Source organism: Phascolarctos cinereus, unplaced genomic scaffold, assembly GCF_003287225.1.
Source record: "Phascolarctos cinereus isolate Bilbo 61053 unplaced genomic scaffold, phaCin_HiC Scaffold_3;HRSCAF=262, whole genome shotgun sequence".
NCBI lineage: Eukaryota > Metazoa > Chordata > Mammalia > Diprotodontia > Phascolarctidae > Phascolarctos > Phascolarctos cinereus.
The window spans coordinates 82,756,596-82,775,449 of NW_027555736.1; the positions used below are offsets into that span (position 1 = coordinate 82,756,596).

At 39.5% G+C, this 18,854-nt stretch overlaps 1 protein-coding gene across 1 annotated transcript in view; it reads left to right on the top strand.

Moving 5' to 3' along the window:
* The first annotated feature begins 569 nt into the window (after positions 1-569).
* SLC16A12 (solute carrier family 16 member 12) overlaps positions 570-18,854 on the top strand; it is a 98,839-nt gene continuing 80,554 nt past the window's right edge. The window contains exon 1 of the mRNA XM_020964160.2: positions 570-822. The gene's annotated coding sequence lies outside the window, so the exon portion shown is untranslated. The remainder of the gene's footprint in view (positions 823-18,854) is intronic.

The window sequence follows — 18,854 nt, forward strand, 5'->3', positions numbered from 1 at the left end:
TATGTATATGCCAAAAATGTAGATATATACAAAATGTGTAGAACTGGATAAGATAATCGTTTTGGAGGGAAGACACTAGCAGGTGGGAGAAGCGCTAAGAGCACTTTCTATATTTTTGTTTACTTTGTTCTGTTTTTCTTATTAAATTCTTCGGTATTTCAAATGGCTTCTCGTCTGTAAAATAAGGGGGTCGACCTAGATGACCCCTGTGGTTCCTTCTAATTCTCTCTCCAGGATCCTAGCCATGACCTTGCCCAAGAGGGCCTGATTGGCATATTTGATGGGTCTACTCAAGGTGGCTGTTCTCCTCAGGTCTGTCTCTCGGTGGGTCAGTCCCTCTGGGTTGGTGAAAGACTGAGCTTCACTTACGTACGGTGGACAATTCACCCGAATACCCTGCCTCCCCCTCCCCCCATCAATGCAGAGCTATAGCGCTCCTCCGAGCCCCCATACCACCCCACCCACAGTTCGACCGAAAAGTGTTAGGAGCTCGGAGAGCGAAGCCGCTCTGTGTAATTGGATCTCTAGGGATCGAGGAGCCAGGATTTCTCAGGGACTCCTCCGCAGCCACTGGCCAGAGCTCAACTGCAGTCAGCTGCAGCTGCGGCCCCCTTTGCGGCGCGGACTCCCGGTGTCACTGCTCCCATTCCCCCCATGGCTGGCCCCCTCCCTTCCCCCCAGCCCTCCTCCCCCTTCCTTCGGAAGCGCTGAGTAAGCCAGGGGCCAGGAGGGTAGGGACTAGGCGCTGCAAGAACGGAGCTGGGGCGGGGGTATGTCCGGATCCAGCTACAAGTGCCCCGAAGTTGCAGCCTCTCCTACGAGGTGAGGGGGGCCCCAAGGCTAGCCCGGGGTGGGAGATGAAGTCCTCTGGGAAGGGTTGGAGGGTGCATTTAGATGGGGATGGTGGGGATGGTGGAGGGTGGACGGAGGATTCTCTGGGATCAGCCTCCAGGTAGGGGGCTAGCCACTGAGAGATTTCTAAGCACCTTGTTGGTCCAAGTTGAGGGAAAAGTGAATCCAACTTCTTCACTTCCTCCTCTGAAAAGGTATCGGGCTGGGGCTCGGCTACTGCTCAGCTGCGAGGGGGAAAGGGGAAGACTTTCGAAGACTAGGTGGATCAGGTAACCTCTTGAGGGTGATGGGTGAACGGGGCATTTGGAGAAAGAGGGGGCCCTGGTCCCCAAAGGAGAGGACAGGCGGCGCAGGCAGGGTCAGCTTTCCCTGGCTGTTCTCTGCCGGCTTGGCCCACCGGCAGGCACACACAGAGGGGTTCTGGGTTTCAGGCGCGGGTCCTACCTCGTTCGGGCTGCTGGATTCAGCTCCGCAGTTCTCCGCGGCTCCGCGGCAGCCTCGTTGCCAACTTGCGCTTCCCAGAAAAAAGCGCAGCGAGAAGGTGGATTGGACCGTCGGCTTCCCATTGACCTAGATTTCTGCCAGCACAGTATAGTATCCAGAAGGAGGAAACGGTGCCCGGTTTCACTAGAAATCAGACCAAACATTCTGCTAATCAGCGATTCCAAAGTCGGGAGAGGCAGGCACCCCCCTTGGCTGACTCCTCTGGATTCTCACGGGGTTCGGACGTAGCCTGAGCTTAGAGATCCTTGTTGATCTCCTGGTTTCCTGAATTTCCAAATGCAAATCTCATTTCCTCTGGGTTCTTTCTTTTCATAGTTGTATCTTTTTCACTAGAGGAAAAGAGTTTCTTTTTACTTGTGATATGGAGCAATATTAAAACTTTTAAACTTTGAAAGATTTCATGATTCCTTGACTGAGCTTAATTCAAAGGACAGCAATTGCTCTAGGACAGTGACCTAAAATGTTTTCGTTTTTTTTTCGGAAAGGATATAACTAAGATGTTGCCAACTTGGTAACAAATGGCATTGCCTCTCAGCTCTCATAGAGTACTCACTCTTGCAATTTTTTGATGAATTTATCATATACTGTTGTTTATTATGGAATCTGAGTTTGTGTCTTAACTCTGTGATAGAATGTAAGCTCCATGAAGGCAAGAACTGTGTCTCATATAACTATCCCTCCTAGCACCTGGCACAGTGTTTGCAAATAGCTGACTTCTAGTTTTTGTTGAATAGGCTTGTGCATGGATGCATGAATAATATTTGCAGTAGGTTATATAGGGCACACTGTTTCCCTAAGTACTGGGAGTTGTTAGTTTGTGATTTTCACGATTTTCAAATTCAAACGGAAAAGAAGGAATTCTTCGTTAACTTGCTACAAAGCTAGGTGGCGCAGTGGATAGAGTGTCCGGCGTGGAGTCGGGAAGATTCCTCTTTCTTTGTTCAAATCTGGCCTCAGACACTTGCTGGCCCTGTGACCCCTGGCAAGTCACTTAACTCTGTTTACTTCAGTTCCTCATCTGTAAAATGAGTTGGAGAAAGAAATGGCAAACCACTCCACTGTCTTTGTCAAGAAAACCCCAAATGGGGTAGTGGAGAGTCAGACATGACTGAACAGTAATAACTACTTGGGTAATTAAAAAATAGTAAGATTTTAGGTTTAGAGCTGGAAGGCACTTTACAGGACATTGACCCATTTTACAGCTGAGGAAACTGAGGTCCAGAGATTATTTCTTATTCAGTTACTTGTCTGAGGGTAAAGAAAGGGAATAAGTGGTAGAACTGGGGACATGAACTTTTTTTGTGATGCCAACTTTATCCCCTTCCCACGTTGCTAAGCTAGCACGTTTTGGTGAAAGCAACAGTATTTTGAGTAGAATAAGGGCTGGGAAATGCCATATATACACATAAATTAATGGTTTCCCAGGCCCATTTAAATCAGATAGATTGAATACTACAATATGAGATGGTTAGTTTTTGCGTTTGCAGTTTGTTAGAATGAGAAAGATGCCATTTGCCTGTGCTACAATTTGTTTTTCAACAACAACAATAAATTGATAGCTTGTTCACTTGCAGTAGTCACTGTTGACCACAGATTGCCACCAAAGGTACATCAATTCTTTGCCACTCCAAAAACTTACTATAAACATTTTAAACTTCTTTTCCCTTTTTCTTTGATGTCCTTAGGGGACAGTCCTAGTAGTGGTATTTATCTATACATAGTTTAGGAACTTTGGGTCATAGTTCCTGATTACTTAATGACAGGACCAATTCAGAGGTTTACAAAATCGTGCATTATTGTGCCTGTTTTCCTACAGCCCCTCCAACATTTGCCCTTTCCCTTTTTTCATCAATTTTGCCAATCTGATAGGTGTGAGGTGAAACTTCAGAGTTGCTTTAGTTTTAATTTCTCTATTAGTGATTTAGAGTATTTTTTTCATATGGCTATAAGCTAGGTTGGATTTCTTCCTTTGAAAAATACCTGTTCATATCAACTAGAGAATGTTTTTATTTGACTTAGAGCTGATGGTAGGATATCTGGAGGTTGCCTAATCCAAATTCCTTGCTTTTATGGGTAAAGAAATTGAGTTTCAAAGGGGAAAAGTGAAGTTCCAAAAACCACAGTTCATAGGCCATAAGATAAAGAGATGGAAGGGACTTTGGAAATCATTTAGGCCAGTCCCTCATTTTATAGATGGAAAAACAGGTCCAGATAGACTGGTGGTTCACTCAAAGTCTCAGTAGGTAGATTAGGTAGGATTTGAACCCACTTCTTCTGACCCCAAATCTAGGTTTCTTTGCACTACACTACCTTAGTCATGTAGATTGTGACAAAACTGGTTCTAGAATTTAAGAAACCTAAGTTCTTTGCCCAATGCTCTTGCTATCTTATAATACTTCCCTATTTGTAGTGAAAGTATAGAATCTTGAGATTTCACAGTTGAAAAGGACCTTAGAAAACATCTGGCCCATCCTTCTGCCTAATATTATTGAGAAAAATCATCCAAATTCATACCCTTAGTTCATATATTATTCTATTTATGCTGTTGAGGTAGGGTGGGAGGAGGGAGCCATCTCGTCTTATTATTACATGGCATAGGAGACTTCCTTTGCTAGTGTAAACCACAACTGTTCTGCAATTTACAGTCTTAGAGAGTGGTCTGGGGTTAAGTATGAGAGGTTAAGTGATTTGTATGAAGTCACAGGTGTCAGAGGTGAGATAGAAGACTTCCAGGGTCAGTTCCCTATCTCCTACTCTTCAGTCTTTCGTACTTCCTTTATGAAGGTTGAAAAAGTGATAACAATGATCTGCATCAGTGGAGGGAGCTTCCATGCCACTGAGTACCCCAAGCAAATGAAATAATAGCACCAAAAACCAAAATTAAGACCAACATTCATTGTAGTGCTTAATTTTTATAATTTGCTTATTTTTTGCAGTTTATGAAGTCAATGAAATAACATTTCCTTTAGAATAGAACTAGTTAGTGAGCCAGAATTAGCCAGTTAGTAAGGTAGAATTTTGAGAAATGTGGGAGAAGTGTTGTTCTCTCACCAACATTCTGCCATCTCAGTCTCATAGCACCCTTGGTTACTCACATTATAAATTTGTTAGTCGGAAATACCTAGACCATTAGTTACAAAGCTGTTTTTCAGTTTGTATTTGCTTTGGTTTCTGTATTTCCTTGTATTTATTCCTTTAACCTTAGAACTGAGTTGTCACTCTTATTTTATTGATGGATCTATTATGGATCTAATTATTTTATCAGCTACTCCCAACTTTAGCATTTTCTCAGTAACCTTTAAGGAAAACTTCGTGCTTCAAAAATGGCCTGGCATGCAAGCTGAGACATGTTTAAGTGTGTGTGTATGTGTGTGTTTTTAAAGAAAGGATTATCAAAATGTGCTTGGCTGTTTTTCAGTCACCTTCAGCCAAAAAAAGGAATTTAGTCCAGTCTAGTGGAATGTTGATGCATTCTTTACCTTTAGCCAAACACTTTGTGTTTCTATTTAATACAAGTTTGAAGTCTAGGTTCCTAGCTCTTAGAGAAAAAAGAATCTTTAGATAGCCAATCTAGTTAAAACTCTTTATTTTACTGTTGTGGAAACTGGGGCCCAAATCCTATTGTAGAGTGCTTCTGGAAATACGCTAAAACTACCCCAGTTTAGTGCTAGTGGCAAATTCTATTTTATATAATTTGTTTATTTTTTATTTTATATTCTTAAAACTCCTTCATTAAAGTAGTTCAGTTGTTTAATTTAGAAAACTAAATTCAGTCATGAAGAGACTGGATGATTCAGCAATACTTTCCCTCAGTCTGTCTTTTACTTTGGTTTGTATCAAGGGAAACCTGAAGCTGTGTTTTGATGTCTGTTTAGGATTCTCCATGACTGTGAATAGGTGAAAACTAAGAAACCCTTGGAAATAATGAAACTCTTGGAAATAACAATAATGATAGTAGCTGACATTTATGTTGTAGATTTCTGAAGCATTTAATGCACACACACATATATACATACACACACATATAAAACCTCACTTCATCTTCACAATGACCCTAGGGGATAGATGATATAGATAAATAGATAGATAGATAGATAAACAGATACTAGAAGTATTATCACCTCCATTTTACATGAAGAAACTGAGGTTGAGAAGAGTTAAATAAATTGCCCATAGTGACGCAGATATTAAATATTGTTTCTCTTGACTCCCAGGCTTTCTACTGCCTCACAATAAATTACTACCATCTGTTGAATCTTGCTCAAGAGATCACTTGCTCAGTTGCCTAGGCATCCAGGAGAGATGAATCTTTTCTCCCTTTATGCCCCTTGTTCTTCAGGGATTCCATCCACCATCCAGGCTTACACCTAGATAAATTGCTGCAGCTGGCTACATATTGGCCATAAAGCTGTGGTAAATGGATGAAGGGGGTGAAGCTAGTTGGCGCAGTGGATAGAACACTGGGCTTGGAGTGAGGAAGAGTCATCTTCATGAGTTCACATCCAGCCTCAGACTCTTACTAGCTGTCTGACCCTAGGCAAGTCACTTAATTATGCTTGCCTCAATTTCTTCATCTGTAAAATGAGCTGGAGAAGAAAACAGCAAATTACTTCTGTATCTTTGTCAAGAAAACCCCAAACGGGGTGGCGAAGAGTCAGATACGACTAAAATGACTGAACAACCATGAAAAGGGATAAAGATGTCCATCTCTCCAGTTGTTAACTCTACTGTCTTTACTTTTCTGTGTACATGTTATATACCACTTCTCTATCACCCCTCTCCCCCCCAAGTAATATGTAGGTAAATATAATGAGTGGATAGATGTGTCTGACCAAAATGTCTCTGGCAAAAACCCTAACTAAAAATTCATTGGTGTCAGTGTGGGCTCATACACATGTTTTGTTATGTTATGTTCTTGGGAGTCAGTCATCCACTGACCCTCATGAAGATCAGGAGGTATGACAGAATGTTCCCATTTATGTGTACCCATGCAATACTAACAGTCACTATATTGAACGTCTAAAAGACACAAGCCCATAACTTTCAAATCTTAATTCTGAAGAGCAGTACTTATCCTCAAATTTTCATGCTAAGTGGTATTTGTTTATCATATTGAATATTTCAACATTATAATTATTTACCTTAGAATCTAATAGATTTTGAGTTCCTTCTAGGCATTTTTTTAGGTGAGCTACTATTTTTTTGTGTTGTTGAGGCAACTGCAGTTAAGTGACTTGCACAGGGTCACACAGCTAGGAAGTATCAAGTATCTGAGGACGCATTTGAACTCAGGTCCTCCTGACTCCAGGGCTGGTGCTCTATCCACTGTGCCACCTAGCCACCTCTGACTTTTAACTCCAGCACTACATTCCAGCCACAAAACAATTGAAAGTATACCTACCTACTTGTTAACACATAAACTCTGGTTCCAATCGGTGGTTTTTGTCAATCTCCACGGTGGGTAGGTGAACTGATTTGCCTGAGAAAACACACAGCTGCATGAGTGACCCCATTCCAGCCCAGTTGAATCATTGATTTAGTAATTTCATCTCTTTGAAGCTGTGGCTTCAAAAATAAACAGGCCAGAGGACATAATAGGAGCTGCTTTAAAAAAAAAAAGTAAATCCTTTTAAAGGAAGAAGCCAATTGCTTCTCCAGTTTTCAAAGACAAGTCAATCAGGCAAGTGGGTATCAGTTGTCTTTGCTATTATCAGATGGTCAGGATGTAAGAAATCACTGACACCATATTGAGCAGAGGCTGAGGTCAAGAGTGGGATGTATTCATTATAAGACTGTGTAGCACCAAAGCTTAGTTTAGGTTGATATCAAACCAGTTGAAATGTGAAAAGTTACTCAATTAATGGAGCTATTTGATTACATCATGACTATTTGATTTTTTAACTGATTTGACTGAATGGTGCTATGTAGACATAAATTTAGTTAATTTAGTGGGAAAAAATGGGGAGAGAATCAAATAAACTCAATGAAAGATTCCCCCTACTCCCATCCTTCATCTTTTGATTATGATAACTGTACTATGAAACACTCAAATCTAGATACTTGGAAATGACTCATTGATTGAATAGATATTTGAATTAAAAAAAAATTCAAATATCCAATGGGATCTGGCACACAGCTGTTAAAGCTGTGTTTGCTGAATGGAATTATAATGATGTCTGATTTTTTCACTTTTTACTCCCAATTATGGGAAGATGTAAAAAATTCAGTCAACTCATTAATTTGAGGGATTATTTTTTATTAAATTAATGGAGGTCATGCTTATTTAATGTTAAAACATGAGATCTAGTCAAGCCAACTAGAAGAGCCAGTTAATTTGCATTTTGGTATCACTTTAGGTACGTGATCAATTAACATCACATAGGTACAGTCTATGTCAACCCATGACCAAATGAGTGGATGTTTTTTCTTTTTAATCTTTAACCATTTGCTTGTCATATTGGTGTGTCCTTGTTCTTCATATATCTTCTTTTATTGATAAAGTAGTCAACCTTTCTGCTTTGAAAGAACATTGATCTTGACTCTTAGAATTTTCCAAAATGTTTTAAAGCATTTACAACCATTTGCATTCAATTGTGTAAGAATTATTCAGGGCAGCTAGACTGTGTGGTGGATAGAGTACTAGGCCTAGAGTCAGGAAGACTCCTTTTTCTGAATTCAAATCTCACCTCAGACACTTACAACTGTGTGACCCTGGGCAAGTCATTTAACCCTGTTTGCCTCAGTTTCCTCATCTGTAAAATGAGCTGGAGAAGGAAATGGCAAACCACTCCAGTATCTTTGCCAAAAAAAAAAAACCCAAATGGGTTCACAAAGAGTTTGACGTGACCAGAAAATGACTGAAAAAGCACTTAATACTTTAGAAGAGCTTCTGATTTCATCAGTATATCATCAGTGATTATAACATCTTTACTTCTTTATCAGTTTTTAACTTTATGGTCTTATTCATTTCATTCGTTCATTTGGTCAGCAAACATTAATAAAGTACTCACTACATGCACAGGGCTGGGAGCCATACATATAAAGATGAAAATGAGGAGTAGTCATTGTCTTCAAGGAGCTTACACCATCCTGGGAGAGGTGCACTATATAAATGGATAAACATTTACTTAATAATTTGAAGAAAGAAAGAGCCCTAACAACTAGGCTTGGATGGGAAAAGATTGACTGTGGAACATGGTGCTGGGGTTAAGATGGCAGGATGGGAGGAAGCTAAGCATTCTAAGAGGCAGAAATGAGGGAAAAGTGAGTGCATTCCTGGCTTGAGGGACAGCCTGTAAGAGGCACCAAGGTAGGAGATTTATTTTAGGAACATCTGCTAGACCAGTTTGACTAGAATCTAAAGTATGGCGAGGGCAGTTACGTGAGTCAAATCTGACAAGGTAGGCTATGGTCAGACTATGCATTGTTAGAGCTAAAAAGATTTCATTTCCTGTTGCTTGGGCCTCTCCTAGCATAAGTTTAAAAAAATATAGAAATTAAAAATGTTTTGACTTAGAATTTAGCTTTTGCATGGGAAAGAAATATGATTTAAATGGCATACCTTTGTGACTGATAGACTCAATCAGAATGATTCATTTGGCTTTTGGTTTTCGTGCCTGACTTTCATTCGAAAAAATCCATATATCCATATATCCATCCATCCATCCATATATATATATATATATATATATATATGCGTGTGTATATATATGTGTGTGTATGTGTGTGTGTACATATATATATATATATATATTATATATATATATAGTTTCATTATTATTCCCCCTCACACACTCTATGGCCCAGCCAAAGTTACTGTTTCACATGTGCAACTGTCTTTTGGGGGCCCCTCCATCTTTTCATACACTTTTCCCTGGCCTGGATTACTCTCCCTCCCCACTGCTGCCTTTGGAATCTCTAGCTTTTTTCAAGACAGCTCAGGTGTTCCCCTCCTCCCTCTCCCACCTCCCTACATGGGTCCTTTCTGCATTTCCTGCAGTTACTAGAATTTTCCCTTCTGCCAATATTTTTGTTACTTATCTGTTTTGTATTTCCCCCCCCCACCAATAGAATGTCATCTCCTTGAGGACAAGGATTCTTTCTATTCCCAGTGCTTAGCCTTGCGCATTGTAGGTGCTTAACAGGCATTTATTGAGTTTAATGATCTTGTGTTTTTGAAGGTGTAATAACCAAATCAGATCAATCATGTGGTCATTGGGTCATAGTCTTCAATATTTCATCTGATTGACTTTGTAGTCTCTGTCTTACTTTGAATGTTGTTTAATCAATTTTTATGCAAGTTCAGAAGAATCCTCACATGGACTATTCCCTTTAGTATTTTTTTCTCATCATACTTTCATTGTTGTTTTTGTACAAAATCAGCATTTTTATTGCCCTATACTCTTCCATATCGTTTTAATTTCAAAATACACATTATAGCCTTGGTTGATAGAGCTCGTAATTATTCCTAGTCATTACTATACATCCACATTGAGATTCGATGAGAAATACTTTTCCCACACTTTTTTTTTTTACACAGCTCTCATAGGAGTTAGGGAGGGGACAGTCAAGGGCATGGAAACTAGCTGAGAAAGTTTTTCCATGAAGATTCCTCTCTTGAAATTCCACATCCAGCATGAAACAAAAGGGCTACTTCTCTATATAGTAGGGATAGTAATGGGAGATTTCAGCAATCAATTATCCAGCAAGTTTCAACTTCATAGTCAGGAAACCTAAGGAAGTTTAGTCAGATAGAGCTCTTTGTTTCAGGAGCAGTTTTTCAATTGTTTCAAATCCACATAAAATCAGTTTTGCTTTTCTCATGTAGAAAAAGCCCATCGCTTGTGACTGGCTAATTCAGTTGTTAGAGATGGAGTAGTTCACATAAGGCTTAGGGTTTGAACGCCTTGGTCTACGTGAAGAGTTAACTTTCCAAATTTTCACTGCCATAGTCTGCCCCTTTTTGCCTGGCTGGATGTTTTAGAAATATGGTCAATGAGGTGACCTAGTAAGAGTGTGAGTGGATCAAGCAAATTCATCTTCATGGTTAAAAAAATTCAGAATGCTGATGGGAGCAGTGGTCTTATGCTTATGTATGAAAGTTAACATACAACACTAAGAACTATGCCAGACTTAGTATGGTGTTGTTTAACAGCAAAAGGATGGGCCATATGATGGGATTGGGTCCTACCAGTAATTTCTTCTTATATTCTGTCTTCTACCTTGCTTTAGTTATTTGGGTGGCATGTTTCAACTTTCACGTTAATTTTTCACTCAAGGTAGGAAAAAACCAAACTATAGAGTAACAGAGATGGATGGTATTTCTGCAAATGGAACTGACAGTGGCTACATTTACGTGGTATAACCCAGAGCCATAGCTAGTAGTCTTTTCACCTGGGAAAAAAATGGTTTAGTGAGGAATGGTGTGGGGATGGGGAGTAAAGAAGGCAGTGGTTCAGAGGAGAGTCCGCCAAAGATGGGGTGGAGGCTGGGAGGGAGAGAATGGCAGTGCAGGGTTCAGAAGACATGAGACCATGGGCACCTGTTGAAGTTTAGGGGGAGACATACCTAGGAGAAGGGAACTGTATGGACAGGACCCTGGAGGGTAGAACCGGGCTCAAGAGAAGGGTCATGCAGGCAGGTAGAAAACTTTAAGCTATAAGGCCCCAGGTGACTGTCTCACAAGGGGAAGACGTCTCCTGGGGAGGAAAAGTTTCCCCTAGAAGGACTCCCCCTTTAACTTAGTGTTCTAGGGCAAAGCTCTAGTTACTTTGGCTCTCTTAAAATGCAGTTGGTGATAATGTTCAATTCCCTCCCCCTACAATTTAGTGTGTTGCAGCAGTAGCTTCATGTGTAATGGTAACAGTGCTGAATTCTGAACCAGAGGACCTGAGTTCAAATCTGCCACTTACTTCTGGTACAACCCTGGGAAAATCTCTTAACCTCTCTAGGCCTCAGTTTCTTCATTTTTAAAATGAAGAAGTTGGACTCAATGACAAATAAAGATCCTTCCAAATATATGATCTTACATGTAGCTGAAGATTTAAATTAATTAGAGTAGTCAAATTGACCATGCACCATGGCTATTCCATATAGATGTGACACCCAGAAGATCACATGTACGATGTCAGGGGTTCAGTTAATTACGTAATACACAAACCAGTACCTGCTTTAGAGACGTAAATTGTTTAATACTCAGAATAGTGTTTTCCCAAAGACTAGCTAAACACCTCCAATTTCATTCGCTAACTTTTGCTTAAACTGTAATTTATCAAAACAACAGCTCTATAGCCAGAATCATTGGGTCTGTCAGCAAGTTCTTAATTGAGACTGCTTTAATGAAGTTTTCTTGTCATTTTTCCCATGTAAGTGTGTGATACAATCCTCTCTGGGTCTTGAAATGGGCCACTGAAGACCATCAGGCCTTCAGCTGTGCAGCTTTGTCACAACCCATGTGGGTGGTATGGGTCATGGGAGAGGTGCTGAAGACTTCAGTTTGGCACAGAGCGGCGTCATCAGCTTCTGAAGTTAGCTGTATCGCAGGAGGCCAGCAATGCTGTTTTCTATTTTCAGAGCCGAGTAGCCCATTGTCTCTTTTCCTCTTTGAATTCTGGGTTTGAGTCTGCCCACTAGACATTTCAAGGGACAAATTGTTATTACTGTTAAGTCCTTCTGAAATACAATATACGGAACCTCACATGTGCAAGAAGCTAATTGCCCATAGAGGGATTTACCTCCTACCATGATCTTGGTCTCTCAATGACCAGGCTCTGGCCAACTATCTGACTCTCTGAGATAGATGATCTGAAATCTCCATTCAAACATCTCTGCTTCAGTGAGCCTGACGTGACACTTTCCCTAACAAGTTGGGAAGGAGAAAATTAGTCCATAGCAGAATCAAAGAACCACAGAATTTAAGAGTTGGAAGAAGACCTTAAGGGCCGTCTGCTCGAATCTATATCTGAATAAGAATCATAGACTGAATGAAAAAACAACAACAACAATTATGTTACGTGCCAGACACATCATGTAGAATCCCACCTGTGTTATTCTGGAAAAGGCAGAATCACAGAATTTTAAAGTCGTACATAATTTCATAGTTCTCTGGGGAGAGAAGATCAAGGCAGGAAATAGCCATCATCATGTCCTCTTACCACAGAGGAAATCATAAAGACAGCATAGCACTTTATGCTATGTTTTGGGTAGGGCAAAGGGGCCTTTACATTATACACCATCCATTGATGGTACTGAAATATCTGGTTTGCTGAAAGATGGGAATGATTGGCTTCTGTTTTGAAGCACACCTTCACTTGTTTTAACCATCAAGGACGAAGCTTCTGTATTTCCCAGGAAGCAGTACTTCTATATAACAATTTCTAATCCCTCTTCAATTCCAGTGATGACAGCATATACCCTGAAAATATAACAGAATAGGAATGTCATTCAAGCTCATATGAATTATTTTGAATGCTGTGGCTTCTGTCAAGTTGTTACTTTCATTGGGCTGGAGTGTGGGGATCATTTGTGTTTTTCTCACTACTAGACTGAGAACTCCCAGAAGACAAGAACTGGTCAATGTTCAGTGGGTAAACAATTTATTTTTATTGCAATGTCCAAAGAATGCAGATAAGTTTCTTGATTCCAGGTGGTGGAAAAATCTATTGGCCAGAGAGAGTGAGTATTGGATTAGTCAAACTTATTATTATTATTTTTTTCTGATTTAAGGAAGGGACAATTTGTGTGGGTTAATTGTAGGGAAGTCCAAATGTTGTCTTCTCCATTAGAATTATTAAGGACAGGGAGTTTGTATTTACCTTTATTTTTCTCCCCAGTGCTTCATACAGTGCCCAGCACATAGTGAAGAACTAAATAAATATTGTCATGACTTAGTAAATGGTGACTAACTGGAAATTATTTTTCTCTTGACAAATACATAATCTACAACTTTTCCTTGATCATTTTCTTACTCTAGCTTATCCTGATTATCCCCTTTCAACTCATATGATACAGTCTTAGAGAGTTAACTGGAACTCAGAAAAGTTAAATAATTTGTCCATGATGACACAATTATTGAGTGTCAGAGGCAGGGCTTGAATTCAGATCTTCCTCACTCAAATCCAGCACTCTGTCTCCATGCTGCCCCTCTTCTTAGGGCTCAACATTATGCCTTTCAGAGTTTTCTTGGGGAAGAAAACCTTCCGTTGGATGCTTTGTGCCTCTCCTTGTACGAAAAATGTGCTGCTTGGGTTTTTAGAGCTTAAATAATTAGGCTGAATTTGTTGCAATTTAGGATGGTGGGCTACACCAAGCAAGCAAATTTTCTTATTTTGTAAAGTGACACTGGATTGAGCATAGGATATCAGATCTGAAAGTAAACTTAGAAACCATTTAGTCCAGTTGCCTCATTTTATGGATGAAGAAAATGGGCATTGAGAGGTTAATTGACTTGCCTAAGTTCACATAGAATAAGGGGAAGGGACCAAGATGGCAGAGTAAAGGCAGGGACTCAGCTGAGCTCTCCCAAATTCCCCTCCAGACAATTTAAAAATAACCCTTCCAAATGAATTCTGGAGCAGCAGAACCAACAAAAGGTTGAGGTAAAATACTTTTCCAGCCCAAGGCAAATTAAAAGGTCAGTAGTAAAGATCTTTCTTACTGGGGTGTGAGTGGAGTGAAGTCCAGTGCAGGCCATGCCAGCACATGCTGCACCCTGGCAAGCTGGCAGCAGGCCTGGGGAGTGACTGAATTGGAAGCAGTGGCAGCACCAGGAGCTCTTAACCCACAGTTGGTAAGGGGGTCAGAAACTGGTCAGAAGGAGAGGACAGGTGACCTTTTGCTGGCACTGGGAGCAGGCTTCTGTTGCATTGCCCACGCACAGTTCCAGGTTGCTGCAGGAGGAGCTATAGCAGGAGTGGGAGTCCTGATTACAATTCCAGGATGGAAAAGAGTGCTTGTGGTCACTCACAGACCAGAGCACGGGCCAGAAAGTTACTCTGGTCACAGGGAAGATCAAAACACAAACTCAGAAAAAGACAATAAAATCAAATCAGCTACATGCAAAGTCTCAAAGAAAAGTGTGAATATATCTCAGTACAAAAGAAAAAACCCAAACCCCAAAACTCTTGGAAGAGCTCAAAAAGGATTTTAAAAGCCACATAAGAGAAATAGAGGAAAAAATTGGAAAAGAAACAAGAGTGATTATGAGAAAATCATAAAAAAAGAGCCAACAGTTTGGCAAAGAAGGCACAAAAAAATTACTAAAGATAATAACAGTTGAAAAAACAGTAAAAAAGGCAAAAGATGTACCAAAAAATGACTGAAGAGAACTCGTTAAGAAGTAGAATTGACCAAATGGAAAAAGATGTACAAAAATTCACTGAAAAAAAAACTTCTTAAAAAAATAGAATTGGCCAAGTAAAAAAAGGAGGTACAAAAACTCAATAAAGAAATAACTTCTTTCTTTCTTTTTTTTTTTTTTGGCTAGGCAATAGGGTTAAGTGACTTGCCTGGGGTCACACAGCTAGTAAATGTCAAGTGTCTGAGGCTGGATTTGAACTCAGGTCCTCCTGACTCCAAAGTCAGAGCTCTATCCACTGCACCACCTAGCTGCCCTGAAATGATTTCTTAAAAATTAGAATTGAGCAAGTGGTAGCTAATGACTACATGAGACATCAAGAAATAAAACCAAACCAAAAGAAAGAAAAAATAGAAGAAAATGTGAAATATCTCAGACCAAGAAAATAGATTGAGGAAAGACAACTTAAGAATTATTGGACTACCTGAAAGCCATGATCAAAAAGAGTAGCTAGACATCATCTTTCAAGAAATTATCGAGAAAAGTGCCCTTATATCCTAGAACCCAAAGATAAAATAGAAATGGAAAGCATCCACCAATCACCTCCTGGAAGAGATTCCAAAATGAAAACTCCCAGCAATATTATAGCCAAATTCCAAAGCTCCCAAGTCAAGGAGAAAATATTGCAAGCAGCCAGAAATAAACAATTCCACAGTCAAGATAACCCAAGCAGCTTCTACATTAAAAAGGGAGGAGGGATTAGAATTTGATATTCTGGAGGGCAAAGGAGCTGGGATTACAACCAAGACTCACCTACCCAGAACAACTGAGCATAATGCTTCTGGGGGGAAAATGACTGTTTGATGAAATTGAGGACTTCCAAGCATTCCTGATGAAAAGACCAGAGCTGAGTAGAAAATTTGACTTTAAAATACAACACTCAAGAAAAGCATAAAAAGGTAAATAAGAAAGAGAAATCATAAGGCATTCAATAAGGTTAATCTGTTTACATTCCTATATGGAAAGATGTTATTTGTAACTCCTGAAAACTTTATCATTATTAGGGCAGTTAGAAGAAGGATACATTGACAAAGGGCATGGGTGTAAGTTGCCTATGTTGGAATGATATCCAAAAAATAAATAATAAAATTAAGGAGTGAGAAAGAGGATTGCACTGGGAGAAGAAGGAAAGGAGAAGTAGAATGTGGTAAATTACAGTGGAGGGGAAAATGGGGGTAGGTGGGCAAACTTTGATCCTTACTCTCATTGGAATTGGCTCAATAACAGACATAGTCAATTTGATATAGAAACCTATCTTAACTTACAAGGAAGTAGGGGAAGTGGGATAAGAGAAGGGAGGGCAAATAGAAGGCTGGGTAGATTGGGGAAGGTGGTGGTCAGAAGCGAAACACTTTTGAGAAGGGACATGGTGAAGAGAGAGAGAGAGAGAGAGACAGACAGACAGACACAGCGAACTGGATTTGTGGTTGGAAAATGCTTGGGTTTGAATCCTGGCTCATCTTGTGACCTTGGACAAGTCACATTGCTTTGGTAGTCCTCAGACTAGATTATCTCCAAGGTCTCTTTTCACTCTACTTCCAATGCATATTCCCTTGTCATAGATATATTTCCTCAGAGAACTTCTTTTAAAAGGATTTCAGAAGCCTGATCTTTACCCATGGCCTGGAGATTCAGCTCATTCTTCTTTTCCCTGTGAGTGAACTGGAAAAATAGGGCAAGATGTGTTGTGGGACAGTTAGTCCGGGTACTTCACTTCATCACCACAAGCATACCCAGCTAGAATTCAGAAAAGGAGTAAATGAGAGAGGCCTAAGGGGGAGTGAGAGAGAAAAACGGCAAGAACATCATGACCTCACTTATTCCTCCCTAAGGCAAACACTGCTTTTTCAAAATTTCCTTGTTCTTTGTTTCAGACATGTAACTCAGAGTTTGCGTTATAGTTATGGCAACCATATGTCCTGAATTTTGTGGAACGGTCTTGATTGTAAGAAGTGCACACTAGTAGAACACACAGTCCCTGGTATTTAGCACGTCTTATGCCTCAGACGTTATTGTGAGAAGGCTTTATAAAAGGGATATGTGTCAGTGTCAGACTATGCATCCTGTTTTGGGGTCTGGAAAATACATTCGTTGTTCTAAAAAAAACCCCAACAAACTCTAGTGGCTCACTATTGCTTTAGAATAAAATATAGATTTCTGTGTTTAGTTTTGAAAGACCTTCACAACTTGGCCTCAACCCATCTTTCCAATCTCATATATTATTCCCTCTCCCATACTCTGTGATTCAGCCAAACTATCTGTCTCTGTGTTCTTTATTTGTGAAACTCTACCTTCCATCTATCCTCTGTGCTTGAAATGCACTCTCCCCTCATGTTTGTCTCATAGAATCTCCAGCTTCCTTCACGACATGCTTCAAGCATAACTATTTACGTAAGAGATTTGTAATCTGCTTTTAAATTTTATTTTGGTAACTATATTTTAATATAACTGATTTCCTTCATAATCCTATGTATTCTATTTTATGCATTTAAAATATTATTTTGAAAAGCCTGTAGGTTTTACCAGATTTTGCTAAGGAGTCCATGAAATAAAAAAGTTTAAGAACTCCTGGTCTATATGGTCCCTCAACGGCTAGCGCCTTCCGTGACAAACTACCTGAAATTCACTTTTACTGTACTTATTTGTATTTATTGTCTTTATGTTTATTCTGTATAAACTTAAACTTAAATTGTTTCACATTAGAATGTAAGCTTTTTGCAAGTAGGAATTGTTTCATTCTTGGTAATTGTATCTCTAGCACCTAGGACAGTGCCTGGCATATAATAGTAAGTGTTTATTGATTAAGATAATAATTAATGCTATTAATATCAATAATATTATAATTAACATCAATAAGTTATATTTAAAGTTATTGCTTTGAGAGGCAGTCAGTCATCAAAAAGCTAATCTTGTTAAATTGGTCCCTGATTTATTTACTGACTGTTGTTCCTCTTCCATGCTAATCAGCAAGAAGGAAACGACTCCATCAGTGCCACTATACAAGTGAGTAACCATTAATATTAATAACATTATTCCTTAATCACTAAATTAATGATTTGTTTATTATTTATTATTGTTTATTAGTTGATTGATTATACTTATAATAAATCAGGTTGGTTTGAGCAGCCTTTATTGGAACAGAGCCCTTGATTTCTGCCTGGGCCAGGCGTTCCTTTTGATTGACACAGAGTTTGATTCCTTCAACAGTCTGTTGAGATAGTTCCATAAAATCTTATTACATAGTTGAGTGAGGGCTTTGACTAGCTGTTGATCAGGTACAGCTCTTTGGTGTCTGATTTGATAGGGCTGTCCATAGAAGTTCTCATCAGAATCTAACAGTGGGCTAAGAAACCATTTCTCAACCCTCTAAATAATTGTGATGTTATTGGAAAATAATATACCCCTCATGTCATCCTCTTTGTGAGTGAGCAGATAGGTAATGTTGGCAGAGTAGTCTCTCTGACATGTACGTGTTCCCAAATTACCGCTGCTTTAATAAAGTGTATCATTGGATTAACATCTGATTGCTTAACTAGTCATAGTCTTCATGACCAAAAGAGTTAATCTATGTAAAAGGCTCAAAGTGCTATGTAAACACTAACTTTTATTCTTATTATTTATTTCACTTGACCATTCTCATTCTTCTGGACATTTGTTTTCTGCCTATAGTGATTGTTTAATACTGAACATCTTAGAATTACAGCTCACAAGAGCTAGTTGAACCAGCTCATTTTATAGATAGGGAAAAGACAAAGTTATGTGACATGCCCAAGGTCATACAGTTGGTGACAGGATCTGGGTTCAAATTCTGACTTTTCCATGTATTTGTGGATATATTTAATTAAGGCTTCATTACTCTACTGTAATCTCACCATCAAAGTTATAGCATCCTACTTTTTCTACATCTAGTCAAAGGTTACAAGAAACTCTGTCTTGAACAGACTTATAGTTCCTTGATAAAAGACTTTTCTTCTCATGCAGTAATCCCAAACCCAAATCCACTATTTAATCATTTTACTTTTCCAATGTTAATGGCCATCCACATCAGTTGCAAACATGTGGGGCTGGATCTTGGAGGCTAGTTTATGTGGTAAAGACAAGCTAGCATGTCCCTTTCCTTCCTCTCACAATAGATAGGGGAATT